The 20,816-nt window shown below is 53.6% G+C and overlaps 3 pseudogenes; 2 read left to right on the forward strand and 1 right to left on the reverse strand.

Moving 5' to 3' along the window:
• Positions 1 to 5,362: 5,362 nt before the first annotated feature.
• On the reverse strand, positions 5,363 to 6,631 carry LOC129138303 (double homeobox protein 4-like protein 4; annotated as a pseudogene).
• Positions 6,632 to 11,878: 5,247 nt separating this feature from the next.
• Positions 11,879 to 19,255, forward strand: LOC129138344 (double homeobox protein 4-like protein 4; annotated as a pseudogene).
• Positions 19,256 to 19,278: 23 nt separating this feature from the next.
• On the forward strand, positions 19,279 to 20,547 carry LOC129138300 (double homeobox protein 4-like protein 4; annotated as a pseudogene).
• The last annotated feature ends 269 nt before the right edge of the window (positions 20,548 to 20,816 follow it).

The raw sequence follows: 20,816 nt of genomic DNA on the forward strand, positions 1-20,816 counted from the left end.
TTCCCTGCATGTTTCCCGGTGCCCGCAGAGCTCCGGGAGCAAACAGTCAGCCTGACACATCTCTGAACTGATCAACAAAGAGATGTAACCCTTGTCTAGGCTCTGCCTACAGGGAATTTGTGACATATCTCTACACTGATCACCCACGTGATGGGACTTTTGTCTAGGCTCTGCCTATGGGGGCATTGTGACATATCTCTACACTGATCACCCAGGTGATGAAACTCGTGTTGGATCTGCCTATGGGGGAATTGTGACATATTTCTGCACTGATCATCTAGGTGATGGGACTCCTGTCTAGGCTCTGTGTATGGGGGCTTTGTGACATAACTCTGCACTGATTACCCAGCTGATGTAACGCTTGACTAGGCTCTACCTACGAGGCATAGTGACATATCACTGCATAGATCACCGAGGTGATGTAACACTTCTCCATGCTCTGCGTATAGGGGGCCTTGTGACATATCTCTGCACTGATCATCTAGGTGATGTAACTCTTGCTTACACTCTGCCTGAAAGGGCACTGAGAAATATCTCTGCACTGATCACCCAGGTGTGGGACTCTTCTCTAGTCTCTGCCTACTGGGGGCATTGCCACATATTTTTACACTGATCACCCAGGTGACACTATCTTTTATTGGATTTGCCTATAGGGGCATTTTGAGATATCTCTACCCTCATCACCCAGGTGATGTAACTCTGATCTAAGCTCTGCCTAAAGGGGCATTGTGACAGATCTCTGCACTGATCACTCAGGTGATGGAACAATTGTCCAGGCTCTGCTTAAAGGGGCATTGTCACATACCTCTGCACTGATCACCCAGGAGATGTAACTCTTGTCTAGGCTCTGCTTACAGGGGGTATTGTGACATATCTCTGCATTGATCACCTAAGTGAGGTAACACTTGTGTAGGCTCTGCCTGCAGGGGCATTTTGACATATCTCTGCACTGTCAACCGAGGTGGTGTAACTCTTGTCTAGGCTGTGCCTACAAGGGGATTGAGACATATCTCTGCACTGATTCCTAGGTGATCCAACTCTTGACTGGTCTCTGCATACTGGGGATATTGTGACATATCTCTGCAATGATCTCCCAGGTGCTGCAACTTTAGTCTAGGATCTGGCTACAGGGCATTGTGACATATCACTGCACTTATCACCCAGGTGATATAACACTTGTTTAGGCTCTGCCTACAGTGGGGCATTGTGACATATCACTGCACTGATCACCCAGGTGATGTAACTCTTTTCTAGGATCTACCTACAGGGTGCTTTGTGAAATATCCCTGCAATGATCACCCAGGTGATGTACCACTTGTCAAGGCTCTGCCTACAGGGACATTGCGACGTACCTCTCCACTGATCATCTAGGTCATGTAACCCTTGTCTAGGCTCTGCCTACAGTGTCAATGTGATATATCTCTGCACTGATCATCCAAGTGATGTAACACTTGTCTAGGATCTGCCTAAAGGGACTTCGTGACGTAACTACACTGATCATCCTGGTGATGGGGCTTTTGTCTACGCTCTGCCTAAGGGGGCATTGTGACATATCTCTGCACTGATCACCCAGGTGATGTAACTGTTGTATAAGCTCTGCCTTCAGGCGAATTGTGAGGGATCTCGCCACTGATCACACAAGTGATGTAACTATTGTCTAGGCTTTGCCTACAGGGGGCTTTTTGACATATATTTGCACTGATCACCCAAGTGATGTAACTATTGTCTAGGCTTTGCCTACAGGGGGCTTTTTGACATACATTTGCACTGATCACCCAGTTGATGTAACTCATCTAAGTTCTGCCTAAAGGAGCTTTGTGACATATATCTGCACTGATCACTAAGGTGAAGTAACACTTTTATAAGAACTGCCTACAGGGAATTTTGACAAATCTCTGCACTGATCACCTAGGTGATGTAACTCTTGTCTACCCTCTGCCCAAAGGGGGCATTGTGAAATATCTCTGCACTGATCACCCAGGTGATTCAACTCTTGTCTAGGATCTGCCTCCAAGGGGTATTGTGAAATATCTCTGCACTGATCAACTAGGTGATGTAACTCTCGTCTGGGCTCTGCCTACAGGGGCGTTTTAAAATATCCCTGAACTGATGACAAAGGTGATGTAACTCTTGCCTAGGCTTTGCCTACAGGGGACATTGTGACATATCTCAGCACTGATCACCCAGATGATGCGAGTCTTCTGTATGCTCTGCCTACAGCGGACATTGTGACATATCTCTTCACTGATCACCCAGGTGGTGCAGCTCTTCTCTATGCTCTGCCTCCAGGGGGCATTGTGACATATCTCTGCACTGATCACCCAGTTGATGTAACTCTTGTCTAGGCTCTGCCTACAGGGGCATTTTAGCATATCACTGCACTGATCACCGAGGCGATGCAACTCTTGTCTGGGATCTGCTTACAGGGGGCATTGTGGCATATCTCTGCCCTGATCACCCAGGTTATGTAACTATAGTCTAGGCTCTGCCTACTGGAGTTATTGTGACATATCTCCGCACTGATCACCCAGGTGATGTCACTTTTTTCAAGGATATGGCTGTAGGGACATTGTGACATGTTACTGCACTGATCACACAGCTGATGTAACTCTCGTCTGGGCTATGGCTACAGGGGGCTTCTAACACATCTCTGCACTGATCACTCAGGTGATGTAACCCTTGTCTAGGCTCTGCCAAAAGGGGGCATTGTGACATAACTCTGCACTGATCATCCAGGTGATGGAACACTTTTCTAGACTCTGCCTACAGGGGAATTGTGACATATCTCTGCAGTGATCACGCAGGTGATGTAACCCTTATCTATATCTGCCTACTGCCGGCATTGTGGCTTATTTCTGCACTGATCATCCAGGCGATGGACTCTTGTCTTCGATCTGCCTATGGGGGCATAGTGACATATCTCTGCAGTGATCACTCATGTGATGTAACGCTTGTATAAGCTGTGCGTAAAGGGGAATTGTGACAGATATCTCCACTGATCACCCAGGTGATGTAACAATTTTCTGGGATTTGTCTACAGGGGGCTTTGTGACATATCTTTGCACTGATCACCCAGAAGATGTAACTCTTGTCTAGGCTCGGCCTACAGGGGCTTTGTGACATTTCTGCACGGATCACCTTGGAGATGTAACTGTTGTTTAGGCTCTGCCTACAGGGGCTTTGTGACATATCTCTGCACTGACCCCCCAGATGATGTAACTCTTGTCTAGTCTCCACCTATAGGGGGTATTGTGACATACCTCTGCACTGATCGCCCAGATGATGTAACATTTATCTAGGCTCAGCCTACATGGGCGTTTTGACATAGCTCTGCACAGATCACCTAGGTTATGTAACTCTTGTCCACTCTCTGCCTACAAGGGGCATTGTGAAATGTCTCTGGACTCTTCTCTATACTCTTCCTAGAGGGGGATTTGTGACATACCTCTGCAGTGATCACCCAGGTGATGGAAGACTTGTCTAGGTGGTGTCTTTGGGGGCATTGTGTCAAATATCTGCACTGATCACCCAGGTGATGTAACTCTTTTCTAGGCTGTGTCTGCAGGGATTTTTGTGACATATCACTGCACTGATCACCTACGTGATGTAAGGCTTGTATGGGCTTTGCATTCAGAAGGCTTTGTGACATATCTATGCACTGATCTCTGAGGTGATGCAACTCTTGTCTAGGCACTGCCTACAGGGGACATTGGTACATATCTCTGCACTGATCACCCAGGTGATTGACTCTTGTCTTAGATCTGCCTACATGGACATTGTGACACATCTCTGAACTGATCAACCAAGTGATGAAACTCTTGTCTAGGCTCTGCCTACAGGTGCTTTGTGACACATCTATTCACTGATCACCCTGGGGAGGGAACTCTTGTCTACGCTCTGCCTACAGGAGGCTTTATGACTTATACCTGCAGTGATAACCTAGGTGATGTAACACTTGTCGAGACTCGGCCTACACGGGAATTCTCATATATGTCTGCACTGATCACCCGGGTGATGGAACTCCTGTCTAGGTTCAGCCTATAGGAGTGTTTTGATATATCTCTGCACTGATCACCCAGGTGATGTAACCCTTGTCTAAGCTCTGCCTACAGGGGCATTGTGACAGATCTCTCCTCTGCTCACCCAGGTGATGTAACAATTGTCTGGGCTTTTCCTACAGGGGGCTTTGTGATATACATTTCCACTGATCCAACAGGTGATGTAACCCTTGTCAATGTTCTGCTTACAGGGGCTTTGTGACATATCACTGCACTGATCACCATAGGGAGGAAACACTTGTCTACACTCTGCCTACTGGGCGCTTTACGACTTGTCCCTGCACTGATCACTAGGTGATGTAACACTTGTCTAGGCTCTGTCTACACGGGAATTTTCACATATCTCTACACTGATCACCTAAGTGATGTAACCCTTGTCTCCGTTCAGCCTAGTGGGGATTTCTGACATACCTATGCACTGATCACCGAGGTGATGTAAATCATTTCCAGGCTTTTTTTCCTGGGGACATTGTGATATATCTCTCCACTGATCACCCAAATGATGCAAATCTTCTCTAGGCTCCGCAGGGAGGGGACATTGTGACATACTTCTGAACTGATCATCCAGGAGATGTAACTATTCTACAGGCTTTGACCAAAGAGAGTTGGAAGGTGTTGGGAGAGCCTCAGCTGGAATTTCACAGACAGACAAGGGCACAGAGAGGCCAGCTGGCTCCCTTGCACGTCAGCCGGGGTGCACAATGAGCGCAGGTCTACCTAGGATGCTGGCAAAGAGATCTGGAGGTCTGCGTTCCGCCGCCAGGTTCTCCATGGAGGCAGCTGGGAGGTTGCAGGGGCACGGGCGGGCTGGCGACGGTGGCATGGAGGTGCAGAGGAGGCGAGCCGCCGGAGGGGTGTCAGGCCTGGACGCTGCATGGGCCCGTTGTTTCACGGGACAGGGGACTCCACCCAGCCCAGGGGAGGACACATTTTCCGGGGGTGGGGGTTGGGGGTGGGGAGGGGGTAGTCAGGCGGCAGTGGGGTGGTGGAAAGGCATGAGAGCTCTGCCCGGGCTGCTCCCTCAGCCCAAGCGGCTGCCCGCAAACCTGCGCGTGCGCAGTGGGCGGCCCACCTGCTGGTACCTGGGCCGGACCTGGGATCCCCAGGATGACCAGGAAAGAATGGCAGTTCTGTGCTGTTTGGAGTCTCTCACCGGGCCTAGACCTAGAAGGCAGGAATCCCATGCCGGTCACCCCGGTGGAGGGGGTGGGGGGAAGACATGCCCTTCCATAGCCAGCCAGGTTTTCCCCGCGAAAGAGAGGCCACCGCCCTGCCCCGAGCCGACCCCGTCCAAACCTCGCGTCCTAAATCTCCTGCAGCAGAGCCCGGTATTCTTCCTCGCTGAGGGGTGCTTCTAGCGAGGCGGCCTCTTCCAAGGCCTCCAACTCCCCCGGGTCCTCCGTTTAAAGGAAAGGTTGTGCCTGCTGCAGAAACTCCAGGCTCGCCAGGAGCTCATCCAGCAGCAGGCCTGAGGGGAGAGCAGAAGAGCGCCCCGGCTCCTGGAACGCCTGGGAGGGCGCCGGGATGCCTTGCATCTGCCCCTGCCGCGCGGAGGCCTCCGGGGGCGTGGGCTGGTGAAGTGGAGCTGCCCCGGCTTGGGGTTCCCACGCCGCCCCAGCGACCTTGGGACCCCGGCCCCAGCCCCACCATGGACTCCCTTGGGAAATGGGTGGCACAAGCACACCTTCACCCTGTGGCACCGCTTGAGCATGCCCTCTCTGTCCCACCACGCAAGGGCCCGGCAGGCCGTCGCGCTGTGGGTCCTGGTCCTCCCGGCTTTTGCCTGGGTGCGGAAGCCGCCAAGCAGCCTGAGGGTGGGAGAGCACCCCTTCCGGAGGAGACTGGGTGGCGTAGGCAATATCCCTGCGTGCCGGGGTTGTTTGGGAGATCCCCTCTGCCAGCGCGGCCTGGCCGGGCTGGAGCACGATGATGGCCCTCGCTCACTGGCTCACAAAAGTCCCCTGTGTGAGGGCCCCGGGCGCGCAGGGCGTGTGGGGTGGGGGAAGCGCCTTTCCTCATGCGCCGGCGTGCACGAAGGCGACCCACGAGGGAGCAGGGTGACACCCGCCAGGGGCCGGGTTGCACCGGCCCCCAGCCTGCGCGGGCGCCCTGCCAGCCTGTCCTGGGTGCCTGGCCCTTCGATTCTGAAACCAGACCTGAATTCTGGACTCTGGGAAGCCCGTCTCTCTGGCCAGCTCTTCCCTGGCGGCGATGCCTGGAAAGCGATCCTTCTCAAAGGCTTAGAGGAGCAGGGCTGTCTGGGATCCGTTGATGGTGGTACGCTTTCGCCTGCCTTCTTGCGGGCCGCGTCTCCCGGGCCAGAGCCGAGATTCCCACTGGTGCTGCCTTAGATGGCGTGACCTCTCATTCTGAAACCAAATCTGGACACTGGGCTCCTCAATGGCAATGGCCTAGGCCCGCCGTTCTCTGGCAGCTATGCCCATGTACGGGTTCCACTCAAAGCAGGCTCGCAGGGCCTTGCTTTGGCTCGGGGACCAAATGAGTCTCCTTCACCATCCCCGTCCCCGGGCTTCCGCGGTGAGTGTGCCGTCCGAAGGTGTCGGTAGGGCCATCACGGGGAGCCCTGGCCGGAAATTCACAGACGGACACAGGCAGAGAGAGGCCGGCGGGCTCCCGTGCACCTCAGCCGGCCTGTGCAGTGCGGCAGGTGCAGCCTGGAAGCCTGCCCGGACAGCCAGCCAGCGGCTCTTTTAACGGCCCGCAGGCAGGCAGGCTCCACCCCTTCATGAATGGCGGTGAGCCCAGCGACAACCCGCCCCACCCCGGCAGGGTCCCAGGACATCGAGGCCTGCGGCCGGGGGGTGGTGGATTGGGGGTGAGGGCGTGGTGATGGCGGTGGTGGGGCCAAAGACACGAAGAGGAAGGGGGCGATGGGGAAAGGGTGAGGGGGGCGTGTTTCGGATGCTGGCTCTGCGGACCTCTCCAGAAATCCCGCCGGAACTGGAAGCCGCTCTCTGGGCTGCCACGCGTCATCAGCAGGGAGAACCCGAAGTGGGAGGGTGGAGGGGAGTGTGGAACTGAACCTCCGTGGGAGTCATGAGTGTTCCAGGCCCTCTCTCCATGAAGGAGGCAGTGCCTGTGGGTGTCGCCATTGACCAGACAGTCTCACACACGCAGTCGTGTGGCTCTCGTTCATTTCCACGTAGAAGACCAGAGCGAGACCCCAGAGAGAAGATGCCTCTCCAGCGTGATAGCCTGACGATGGATTTCCGTGTGCGGCAACATGGGGAGCCTGCAGTGTGGCCGGTTTGGAAACTGGCAAGGACAGCGAAGGCACCATGACGGTCTTCCACCCTTCCCTGCATGTTTCCGGGTGCCCGCAGAGCTCTGGGAGCAAACAGTCAGCATGACACATCTCTGAACTGATCAACAAAGTGATGTAACTCTTGTCTAGCCTCTGCCTACAGGGGCTTTGTGACATATATCTGCACTGATCACCCAGGTGATGGGACTCTTGTCTAGGCTCTGCCTATGGGGGCATTGTGACATATCTCTACACTGATCACCCAGGTGATGTAACTCTTGTCTATATCTGCCTACTGGCGGCATTGTGGCATGTTTCTGCACTGATCACCCAGGTGATGGACTCTTGTCTTGGATCTGCCTTTGGGGGCATAGTGACATATCTCTGCACTGATCACTCCTGTGATGTAACGCTTGTCTAAGCTGCGCCTAAAGGGGAATTGTGACAGATATCTTCACTGATAACCCAGGTGTTGTAACAATTTTATGGGATTTGTCTACAGGGGGCTTTGTGAAATATCTTTGCACTGATCACCCCGGAGATGTAACTCTTGTCTAGGATCGGTCTACAGGGGATTTGTGTCATATTTCTGCACTGATCACCCAGGTGATGTAACTCTTGTTTAGTCTCTGCCTACAGGGGCTTGTGACATATCTCTGCACTGATCACTCCGGTGATATAACTCTTCTCTAGGATCTGCCTACAGGGTGCTTTGTGACATATCCCTGCTATGGTCACCCAGGTGATATACCACTTGTCAAAGCTCTGCCTACAGGGGCATTGTGGTGTATCTCTGCACTGATCACCTGGGTCAGGTAACTCTTGTCTAGGCTTTGCCTACAGTGGCATTGTGACATATCTCTGCACTGATCACCCAGGTGATGTAACTCTTTTCTAACATCTGCCTACAGGGTGCTTTGTGACATATCCCTGCAATGATCACCCAGTTGATGTAACACATGTCAAGGCTCTGCCTACAGGTACATTGTGATGTATCTCTGCACTGATCACCTAGGTCATGTAACTCTTGTCTATGCTCTGCCTACAGTGGCATTGTGACATATCTCTGCACTGATCATCCGAGTGATGTAAACGTTTTCTATTATCTGCCTAAAGGACTTTGTGACATAACTCTGTACTGACCATCCAGGTGATGGGGCTTTTGTCTAGGCTCTACCTATGGGGGCATTGTGACATATTTCTGCAATGATCACCCAGGTGATGGGACTCTTGTCTAGGCTCTGTGTATGGGGGCTTTGTGACATACCTCTGCACTGATACCCAGGTGATGTAACTCTTTTGTAGTCTCTGCCTACAGAAGGCATTGTGACATCACTCTGCAAGGATCACCCGGGTTATGTAACACTCGTCTAGCCTCTGCCTACGGGGGCATTGTGACTTATCTCTGCAATGATCACCCAGGAGATGTGACACTTTTCGAAGTTCTGCCTCGAGGGGCATTGGGACATAACTGTGCATTGATCGCTGAAGTGATGTAAAATTGTCTATGCTTTTCCTACAGTGGGATTTATGACATATCTCTGCACTGATCACCCAGGTGATGTAACTCTTGTCTAGGCTCTGCTTACAGGGGGTATTGTGAGATATCTATGCACTGATCACCCAGCTGATGTAACCCTTGTCTAGCCTCTGACTACAGGGGCATTTTAACATATCACTGCACTGATCACCGAGATGATGTAACTCTTGTATAGGCTTCGCCGACAGGGGGCATTGAGACATATCTCTGCAATGATCACCTAGGTGATGCAACTCTTGTCTGGGATCTGCTTACAGGGGGCATTGGGATATATCTCTGCCCTGATCACCCAGGTGATGTAACTCTTGTCTAGGCTCTGCCTATCGGAGACATTGTGACATATCTCCGCACTGATCACCCAGGTGATGTCACTTTTGTCAAGGATAGGGCTACAGGGACATTGTGACATGTCACTGCACTGATCACACAGCTGATGTAACTCTTGTCAGGGCTCTGGCTACAGGGGGCTTGTGACACATCTCTGCACTGATCACGCAGGTGATTTCACCCTTGTCTAGGCTCTTCCAAATGGGGGCATTGTGACATAACTCTGCACTGATCACCCAGGTGATGAGACTCGTGTCTAGGCTCTGCCTACAGGGGCATTGTGAAATATCTCTGCAGTGATCATGCAGGTGATGTAACTCCTGTCTCTGTCTGCCTAATGGCAGCATTGTGTTGTATTTCTGCACTGATCACCCAGGTGATGGACTCTTGTCTTGGATCTGCTTATGGGGGCATAGTGACATATCTCTACACTGATCACTCATGTGATATAATGCTTGTCTAAGCTGCGCCTAAAGGCGAATTGTGACAGATATCTCCACTGATCACCCAGGTGATGTAACAATTTTCTGGGATTTGTCTACAGGGGGCTTTGTGACATATCTTCGCACTGATCACCCAGGAGATGTAACTCTTGCCTAGGCTCGGCCTACAGGGGCTTTGTGACATATTTCTGCACTGATCACCCAGGTGATGTAACTCTTGTTTAGGCTCTGCGTACAGGGGCTTTGTGACATATCTCTGCACTGATCACCCAGGTGATGTAACTCTTGTCTAGGCTCCACCTACAGGGGGTATTGTGATGAATCTCTGCGCTGATCACCCAGGTGATCTAACATTTATCTAGGCTCTGCCTACAGGGGCGTTTTGACAAAGCTCTGCACAGATCACCTAGGTTAAGTAACTCTTGTCCACTATCTGCCTACAGGGGTCATTGTGAAATATCTCTGCACTGATCATCCAGGTGATGGGACTCTTCTCTATTTGCTGCCTATAGGGGGATTTGAGACATATCTCTGCACTGATAACCCAGGTGATGGAAGTCTTCTCTAGGCTCTTTCTATGGAGGCATTGTGTCAAATATCTGCACTGATCACCCAGGTGATGTAACTGCTTTCTAGGCTCTGTCTACAGGGATTTTTGTGACATATCACTGCACTGATCACCTACGTGATGTAAGCATTGTATGGGCTTTGCCTACAGAAGGCTTTGTGACATATCTATGCACTGATCTCTTAGGTGATGCAACTGTTGTCTAGGCACTGCCTACAGGGGACATTGGTACATATCTCTGCACTGATCACCCAGGTGATGGATCTTGTCTTAGATCTGCCTACATGGACATTGTGACACATCTCTGAACTGATCAATCAAGTGATGAAACTCTTGTCTAGGCTCTGCCTACAGGGGCTTTGTGACACATCTCTGCACTGGTCACCCTGGAGTGGGAACTCTTGTCTACACTCTGCCTACAGGAGGCTTTATGACTTATACCTGCTCTGATACCCTAAGTGATGTAACACTTGTCTAGGCTCTGCCTACACGGGAAATCTCGCATATCTCTGCACTGATCACCCAGGTGATATATCTCCTGTCTAGGTTCAGCCTACAGGAGCGTTTTGGCATATCTCTACACTGATCACCCAGGTGATGTAACCCTTGTCTAAGCTCTGCCTACAGGGGCATTGTGACAGATCTCTCCACTGCTCACCCAGGTGATGTAACAGTTGTCTGGGCTTTGCCTACAGGGGGCTTTGTGATATACATTTCCACTGATCAAACAGGTGATGTAACCCTTGTCAAGGTTCTGTTTACAGGGGCTTTGTGACATATCACTGCACTGATCACCATAGGGAGGAAACACTTGTCTACACTCTGCCTACTGGAGGCTTTATGACCTATCCTTGCACTGATCTCTAGGTGTTGTAACACTTGTCTAGGCTCTGTCTACATGGGAATTTTCACATATCTCTACACTGATAACCTAAGTGATGTAAACCTTGTCTAGGTTCAGCCTACTGGGGATTTCTGACTTACCTATGCACTGATCACTGAAGTGATATAAATAATTTCCAGGCTTTTTGTACAGGGGACATTGTGATATATCTCTGCACTGATCTCCCAAATGATGCAAATCTTCTCTAGGCTCCGCAGGGAGGGAGCACTGTGACACGTTTCTGAACTGATCATCCAGGAGATGTAACTATTCTCCAGGCTTTGACAAAAGAGCGTCGGAAGGTGTTGCGAGAAACTCAGCCAGAATTTCATGGATGGACAAGGGCACAGAGAGGCCAGCGATCTCCCTTGCACGACAGCCTGGGTGCGCAATGAGTGCAGGTCAGGCCAGGAGGCCAGAAAAGAGAGCTAGAGGTTTGCGTTCCGCCGCCAGGCGCTCCATGGTGGCAGCTGGGAGGCTGCAGGGGCATGGAAAGTTCCGGAGAGCCAGCTCCCGAAACGCGCACCCCTCACCCCTTCCCCCTCGCCCCCTTCCTCTTAGTGTCTCCGGCCCCATCACCGCCATCACGACACCCTCACCACCCAAACCACCATCGCCCCGCCGCAGGTCTCAACGCCCTGGGACCCTTCTGGGGTGAGGTGGGATGTCCCAGGGCTCACCGCCATTCATGAAGTGGTTGAGCCTGCCTGCATGCGGGCCTTTATAAGAGCCGCTGGCTCTCTGTCCCGGCAGGCCTCCTGGCTTCACCTTCTGCAGTGCAAAGGCAGGCTGAGGTGCATGGGAGCCCGCTGGCCTCTCTCTGCCCGTGTCTGTCCTTGAAATTCCGACTGGGGCTCCCCGCGATGCCCCTCCCGACACCTTCGGATGGCACCCTCCCCGCGGAAGCCCGGGGACAGGGAAGGCGAAGGAGACTCGTTTGGACCCTAAGCCAAAGGGAGGCCCTGCGAGCCTGCTTTGAGCGGAACCCTTACCCGCACATCGCCACCAGAGAATGACTGACCCAGGCCATCAGCATTCCGGAGCCCTGGGTCCAGATTTGGTTTCAGCATGAGAGGTCACGTCAACTGAGGCAGCACCGGCGGGAATCTCGGCCCTGGCCTGGGAGACGAGGCCCGCAGGAAGGCAGGCAAAAGCGGACCGCCGTCACCGGATCCCAGACAGCCCTGCTCCTCTGAGCCTTTGGGAAGGATCGTTTTCCAGGCATCGACGCCAGGGAAGAGCTGGCCAGAGAGACTGGCCTCCCGGAGTCCAGGATTCAGATCTGGTTTCATAATCGAAGGGCCAGGTGACCGGGATAGGCTGGCAGGGCGCCCGTGCAGGCAGGCGGCCTGTGCAACACTGCCCCTGGTGGGTGTCACCCAGCTCTCTCGTGGGTCGCCTTCGCCAACACCGGCGTGTGGGGAAAGAGGCTTCATGCATGCCTCGTGCCCTGCGCGCCTGGGGCTCTCCCACAGGGGGCTTTCTTGAGCCAGGGAGCAAGGGCCGTCCCCATGCTCCAGCCCAGCCAGGCCGCGCCGGCAGAGGGGATCTCCCACCATGCCCCGACACGCAGGGATTTTGTGTACGTTGCCCCGGCTCGTACAGAAGGGGCGCTCTCCCACCCTCAGGCTCTTCGGTGGCCTCCGCACCCAGGCATAAGCCAGGATGACCGGGAACCACAGCACGATGGCCTGCTGGGCCCTTGCGTGGTGGATCAGCCTGGGCCCGCTCAAGTGGAGCCACAGGACCAAGGTGTGCTTGTGCCACCCGCATCCCAGCGGATTCCGTGGTGTGGCTGGGGCCGGGGTCTCCAGGTCGCCGGGGCGGCGTGGGAACCCCAAGCCAGGGCAGCTCCACCTCACCAGCCCACGCCCCCGGAAACATCTGCACGGCAGGGGCAGACGCAAGGCATCCCGGGGCCCACACAGACGCTCCAGGAGCTGGGGCGCTCATCTGCACTCCCCTCCGGCCTGCTGCTGGATGAGCTCCTGGCGAGCCCGGAGTTTCTGCAGCAGGCGCAACATTTCCTAGAAACGGAGGCCCCAGGGGAGCTGGAGGCCTTGGAAGAGGCCGCTTCGCTGGAAGCACCCCTCAGCGAGGAAGAATACCGGGCTCTACTGGAGGAGTTTAGGACGCGGGTTTGGGACAGGGTAGGGTCGGGTCGGGAAAGGGTGGTGGCCTCCATTTTGCGGGGAACAACTGCCTGGCTATGGAGGGGTGTGTCCTCCCCCCACCCTCCACCAGGCTGACCGGCCTGGGATTCCTGCCTTCTAGGTCCAGGCCTGGTGAGAGACTCCACACAGTGGAGAACTGCCATTCTTTCCTGGGCATCCCAGGTATCACAGAGCCGGCCCAGGTACCAACAGGTGGGCCCCTTACTGCGCACGCGTGGGTTTGTGGGCAGCTGCCTGGGCTGTGGGAGCTGCCCGAGTAGAGCTCTCATGCCTTTCCCCCACCCCACCCCTGCCTGACCACCCCCTCCCCACCCCCACACCCCCTGGAAAATGCATCCTCCCCTGGGCTGGGTGGAGACCCTCATCCCGCGAAACACTGGGCCCGTGCAGTGTCCAGGCCTGACACACCTCCGGAGGCTCGCCTCCGCTGTGCCTCCGCGTCACCGTCGCCGGCCTGCCCGTGCCCCTGCAGCCTCCCAGCTGACACCATGGGGCAGCTGGCGGCAGAACACACACCTCTAGCTCTCTTTGCCATCCTCCTGGCTAGACCTGCGCTCATTGCGCACCGTGGCTGACGTTTAAGGGAGCCCGCTGGCCTCTGTGTGCCCTTGTCCGTCCGTGAAATTCCAGCTGAGGCTCTCCCAACACCTTCCCACGCTCTTTAGTCAAAGCCTGGAGAATAGTTACATCTCCTGGATGATCCATTCAGAAATATGTCACAATGCCCCCTCCCTGCAGAGCCTAGAGAAGATTTGCATCATTTGGGTGATCAGTGCAGAGATATATCACAATGTCCCCTGTACAAAAAGCCTGGAAATTATTTACTTCACCTCGGTGATCAGTGCATAGGTATGTCAGAAATCCCCTGTAGGCTGAATCTAGACAAGGGTTACATCACTTAGGTGATCAGTGTAGAGATATGTGAAAATTCCCTTAGACAGAGGCTAGACAAATGTCACATCTCCTAGTGATCAGTGCAGGGATAAGTCGTAAAGCCTCCTATAGGCAGAGTGTAGACAAACCTTTCCTCCCTGGGGTGATCAGTGCAGAGATATGTCACAAAGCCCCTGTAAGCAGAACCTTGAAAACCGTTCATCACCTGTTTGATCAGTGGAAATGTATATCACAAAGCCCCCTGCAGGCATAGCCCAGACAGTTGTTACATCACCTGGGTGAGCAGTGGAGAGATCTGTCACAATGCCCCTGTAGGCAGAGCTTAGACAAGGGTTACATCACCTGGGTGATCAGTGCAGAGATATGTCAAAATGCTCCTGTAGGCTGAACCTAGACAGGAGTTACATCAACTGGGTGATCAGTGCAGAGATATGTGAGTATTCCCGTGTAAGCAGAGTCTAGACAAGTGTTACATCACCTAGGGTATCAGTGCAGGTATAAGTCATAAAGCCTCCTGTAGGCAGAGCATAGACAAGAGTTCCCTCCCCAGGGTGATCAGTGAATAGATGTGTCACAAAGCCCCTATAGGCAGAGCCTAGACAAGAGTTTCATCACTTGGTTGATCAGATCAGAGATGTGTCACAATGTCCATGTAGGCAGATCTAAGACAAGTGTCCATCACCTGGGTGATCAGTGCAGAGATATGTACCATGGTTTCCTGTAGGCAGTGCCTAGACATGAGTTGCATCACCTCAGAGATCAATGCATGAACGTGTCACAAAGACTTCTGCAGGCAAAGCCCATACGAGGCTTACATCACCTAGGTGATTAGTGAAGTGATATGTCACAAAAATCCATGTAGACAGAGCCTAGAAAAGAGTTACATCACCTGGGTGATCAGTGCAGATATTTGACACAATGCCCTCATAGACAGAGCCTAGACAAGACTTCCATCACCTCGGTGATCAGTGCAGAGATATGTTACAAATCCCCCTGTAGGCAGAGTATAGAGAAGAGTCCCATTACCTGGGTGATCAGTGCAGAGATATTTCACAATGCCCCCTGTAGCAGAGAGTGGACAAGTGTTACATAACCCAGGTGATCTGTGCAGAGCTATGTCAAAACTCCCCAGTAGGCAGAGCCTAGATAAATGTTACATCACCTGGGTGATCAGTGCAGGGATACGTCACAATACACCCTGTAGGTTGAGCCTAGAAAAGAGTTACATCACCTGGGTGATTAGTACAGAAATATATCACAAAGCCCCTGTAGGCAGAGCCTAAACAAGAGTTACATCACCTAAGGGATCAGTGCAGAAATATTTCACAAAGACCCTGTAGGCCGAGCCTAGACAAGAGTTACATCTCCTGGGCGATCAGTGCAAAGATATGTCACAAAGCCCCCTGTACACAAATCCCAGAAAATGGTTACATCACCTGGGTGTTCAGTGGAGATATCTGTTACAATTCCCCTTTAGGCGCAGCTTAGACAAGCGTTACATCACATGAGTGATCAGTGCAGAGATATACCACTATGCCCCCATAGACAGATCCAAGACAAGAGTCCATCACCTGGGTGATCAGTGGAGATATCTGTCACAATTCCCCTTTAGGCGCAGCTTAGACAAGCGTTACATCACATGAGTGATCAGTGCAGATATATGTCACTATGCCCCGATACACAGATCCAAGACAAGAGTCCATCACCTGGGTGATCAGTGAAGAAATATGCCATAATGCCACCAGTAGACAGATATAGACAAGAGTTACATCACCTGTGTGATCAGTGCAGAGATATGTCTCAATGCCCCTGTAGACAGAGCCTAGACAAGATTCCCATCACCTGGGTGATCACTGCAGAGTTATGTCACAATGCCCCCTTTTGGCAGAGCCTAGACAAGTGTTACATCACCTGGGTGATCAGTGCAGAGATGTGTCACAAGCCCCTGTAGCCAGAGCCTAGACAAGTGTTACATCAGCTGTGTGATGAGTGCAGTGACATGTCACAATATCCCTGTAGCCATATCCTTGACAAAAGTGACATCACCTGGGTGATCAGTGCGAAGATATGTCACAACGTCTCCAGTAGGCAGAGCTTAGACAAGAGTTACATCACCTGTGTGATCAGGGCAGAGATATGTCACAATGCCCCCTGTAAGCAGATCCAAGAGCAGAGTTGCATCACCTTGGTGATCAGTGCACAGATATGTCTCAATGCCCCCTGTCGTCGAAGCCTATACAAGAGTTACGTCATCTCGGTGATCAGTGCAGTCATATGTGAAAATGCCCCTGTAGGCAGAGACTACACAAGAGTTACCTGACCTGGGTGATCAGTGCAGAGATATCTCACAATACCCCCTGTAGGCCGAGCCTAGACAAGAGTTGCATCACCTCGGTGATCAGTGCAGAGATATGTCATAAAACCCACTGTAGGCAAAGCCTAGACAAATTTTACGTCACTTCAGCGATCAGTGCAGAGATATGTCCCCATATCCCTCTAGGCAGAGCTTAGACAAGAATCACATCTCCTGGGTGATCAGCGCAGATATAAGTCACAATGACCCCATAGGCAGAGCCTAGACAAGAGTTACATAACCCGGGAGATCGTGCAGAGTGATGTCACAACGCCCTCTGTAGGCAGAGACTAGAATAGAGGTACATCAACCGGGTGATCAGTGCAGAGATATGTCACAATGCCCCCTGTAGGCAGAGCATAGAGAAGAGTTGCCTAACCTGTGTGATCAGTGCAGAGATATGTCACAATGTCCCCTGCAGACAGAGTATAGAGAAGAATTGCATCACCTGGGTGATCATTGCAGAGATATGTCACAATGTCCCATGTAGGCAAAGACCAGGGAAGAGTTACATCACCTTTGTCATCAGTTCAGGGATATGTGAAAACGCCCCTGTAGGCAGAGCCTAGAGAAGTGTTACATCCCCTAGTTGATCAGTGCAGAGATATTTCACAATACCCCCTGTGGGCAGATCCTAGAGAAGAGTTCAATCACCTGGGTGATCAGTGCAGAGATATGTCACAATGCCCCCATAGGCAGAGCCTAGACAAAAGCCCCATCACCTGGATGATCAGTGCAGAGTTACGTCACAAAGTCCCCTGTAGGCAGAGCATAGAGAAGAGTTGCATCACCAGGGTGATCAGTGCAGAGATATGTCACAATGTCCCCTGTAGGCAAAGTCTAGGCAAGAGTTACATCACCTTTGTCATCAGTTTAGAGATATGTGAAATCGCCCCTGTATGTAGAGCCTACACAATAGTTACATCACCTAGTTGATCAGTGCAGAGATATTTCACAATACCCCCTGTAGGCAGATCCTAAACAAGAGTTGAATCACCTGGGTGATCAGTGCAGAGATATGTCACAATGCCATTGTTGGCAGAGCGTAGACAAGAGTTCCATCAGCTGGGTGATCAGTGCAGAGTTATGTCACAATGCCCCCGTAGGCAGAGCCTTGTCAAGTGGTATATCACCTGGGTGATCATTGCAGGGATATGTCACAAAGCACCCTGTAGGCAGATCCTAGAGAAGAGTTAAATCACCTGGGTGACGAGTGCAGAGATGTGTCACAAGCCCCCTGTAGGCAGAGCCTAGACAAGTGTTATATCACCTGGGTGATCAGTGCAGTGACATGTCACAGTGCCGTGTAGCCAGAGCCAAGACTAAAGTTACAGCACCTGGGAGATCAGTGCAGAGATATGTCACAATGTCCCCAGTAGGCAGAGACCAGGCAAGAGTTGGATCACCTCGGGATCAGTGCAGAGATATGTCTCAATCCCCCTGTGGGCACAGCCTAGACAAGAGTTACATCACCTTGGTTAACAGTGCAGGGATATGTCAAAATGCCCCTGTAGACAGAGCCTACCCAAGTGTTACATCACTTAGGTTATCAGTGCAGAGATATGTCACAATACCCCCTGTAAGCAGAGCCTATACAATAGTTACATCACCTTGGTGATCAGTGCAGAGATATTTCACAATGCCCTCTGTAGGCAGAGAGTGGAAGAGAGTTACGTAGCTTAGGTGATCTGTGCAGAGCTCTGTCAAAATGCCCCAGTAGGCAGAGCCTAGATAAATGTTACTTCACCTGGGTGATCAGTGCAGAGGTACGTCACAATACACCCCGTAGGTGGAGCCTAGACTAGAGTTACATCACCTGGGTGATCAGTGTAGAGATAAGTCACAATGCCCGCATAGGCAGAGCCTAGACAAAATCTCATCACCTGGGTGATCAGTGCAGAGATATGTCAAAAAGCCCCCGTTGGCACATCCTAGACAAGAGTTGAATCACTTTGTTGATCACTTCAGAGATGTTTCATGCTGACTGTTTTCTCCCGGAGCTCTTCGGGCACCCGGAAACATGCAGGGAAGGGTGGAAGACCCGCATGGTGCCATTGCTCTACTTGCCAGTTTCCAAACCGCCCACACTGCAGACTCCCCATGTTGCCACACACGGGAATCCATCGTTAGGCCATCATGCCGGGGAGGTTTCTTCTCTCTGGGGTCTCGCTCTGGTCTCCTACGTGGAAAAGAACGACAGCCACACGCCTGCGTGTGTGAGACTGTCTCGGCAACGGCGACACCCACAGGCACTGACTCCTTCACGGAGAGAGGGCCTGGAACACTCAAGACTCCCACGGAGGTTCAGTTCCACACTCCCCTCCACCCTCCCCGGCCGGTTTCTCCCTCCTGAAGACACGTGGGAGCCCAGAGAGTGGCTTCCAGTTCCCGTGGGATTCCTAGAGAGGTACAGAGAGCCAGCTCCCGAAACGCGCACCCCTCACCCCTTCCCCCTCGCCCCCTTCCTCTTTGTCTCTCCGGCCCCAACACCGCCATCACCTCGCCCTCCCCCTCACCCCACCACCCCCCAGCCGCAGGCCTCGAAGCCCTGTGACCATTCTGGTGTGTGGCAGGCTGTCCCAGGGTTCACCGCCATTCATGAAGGGGTGGAGCCTGCCTGTCTGCTGGCCTTTATAAGAGCTGCTGGCTGGGTGTCCGGGCAGGCCTCCTGGATGCACCTGCCACAGTGCACAGGCCGGCTGAGGTGCACGGGAGCCCGCCGGCCTCACTCTGCCCGTGTCCGTCCATGAAATTCCGGCTGGGACTCCCCACGATGGCCCTCCCGACACCTTCGGACGGCACCCTCCCCTCGGAAGCCCAGGGACGGGGACGGCGAAGTAGACTCGTTTGGACCCAGAGCCAATGCTAGGCCTTGCAAGAATGCTTTGAGCGGAACCCATAACCGGGCATCGCCATCAGAGAAGGGCTGGCCCAGGTCATCGGTATTCCGGAGCCCAGGGTCCAGATTTGGTTTCAGAATGAGAGGTCACGCCAGCTCAGGCAGCACCGGGGGGAATCTCGGCCCTGGCCCGGGAGACGCAGTCCGCAAGAAGGCAGGTGAAAGCAGACCGCCGTCACCGGATCCCAGACCGCCCTTCTCCTCCAGGCCTTTGAGAAGGATCGCCTTCCAGGCATCGCTGCCAGGGAAGAGCTTGCCAGAGAGACGGGCCTACCGGAGTCCAGGATTCAGATCTGGTTTCAGAATCGAAGGGCCAGGCACCGGGTACAGGGAGGCAGGGTGCCCACGCAGGCAGGCGGCCTGTGCAACGCGGCCCCCAGCGGGTGTCTCCCTGCTCCCTCTTGGGTCGCCTTCGCCCACACCGGAGCGTGGGGAACGGTGCTTCCTGCACCCCACATGCCCTGCGCACCTGGGGCTCTCCCACAGGGGGCTTTCGTGAGCCAGGGATGGAGGGCTGTCCACGTGCTCCAGTCCAGCCAGGCCGGGCCGGCAGAGTGGATATCCCAACCTGCCCCGGCATGCGGAGATTTTGCCTAAGCCTCCCCTGCTCCCCCGGAAGGGGTGCTCTCCCACCCTCTGGATCCTCGGTGGCCTCCGCACCCGGGCAAAAACCGGGCGGACTGGGACCCGCAGCGCAACGGCCTGCTGGGCCCTCACGTAGTGGGACAGCCTGGGCCCACTCAAGCAGGGCCAAAAGGCCAAGGTGAGCTTGTGCCACCCGCGTCCCAGGGGAGTCCGTGGTGGGGCTGGGTCTGGGGTCCCCAGGTCACCGGGACGGCGTGGGAACCCCAAGCCAGGGCAGCTCCACCTCGCCAACCCACGCCCCCGGACGCCTCCGCTCGGCAGGGGCAGATACAAGGCATCCAAGCGCTCTCCCAGGTGCTCCAGGAGCCGGGGATCTCGTCTGCACTCCCCTCCTGCCTGCTGCTGGATGAGCTCCTGGCGAGCCAGGACTTTCTGCAGCAGGCACAACCTTTCCTAGAAACGGAGGCCATGGGGGACATTGAGGCATTGGAAGAGGCCGCCTCGCTGGAAGAACCCCTCAGCGAGGAAGATTACCGGGCTCTACTGGAGGAGATTTAGGACTCGGGGTTGGGACGGGGTCAAGTCGGGGCAGGGCTGTGGCCTCTCTTTTGCGGGGAACACTTGGCTTGCTATGGAGGGAGGTGTCTTCCCCCCGCCCCCTCCACCGTGCTGACAGGCCTCAGATTCCTGCCTTCTAGGTCTAGGCCTGGTGAGAGACTCCACACAGCAGAGAACTGCCATTCTTTCCTGGGCATCCCGGGGATCCTAGAGCCAGCCCAGGTACCAGCAGGTGGGCCGCCTACAGTACACGCGCGGGTTTGTGGGCA

The sequence above is a fragment of the Pan troglodytes genome, chromosome 22 (assembly GCF_028858775.2).
Source record: "Pan troglodytes isolate AG18354 chromosome 22, NHGRI_mPanTro3-v2.0_pri, whole genome shotgun sequence".
Lineage (NCBI taxonomy): Eukaryota > Metazoa > Chordata > Mammalia > Primates > Hominidae > Pan > Pan troglodytes.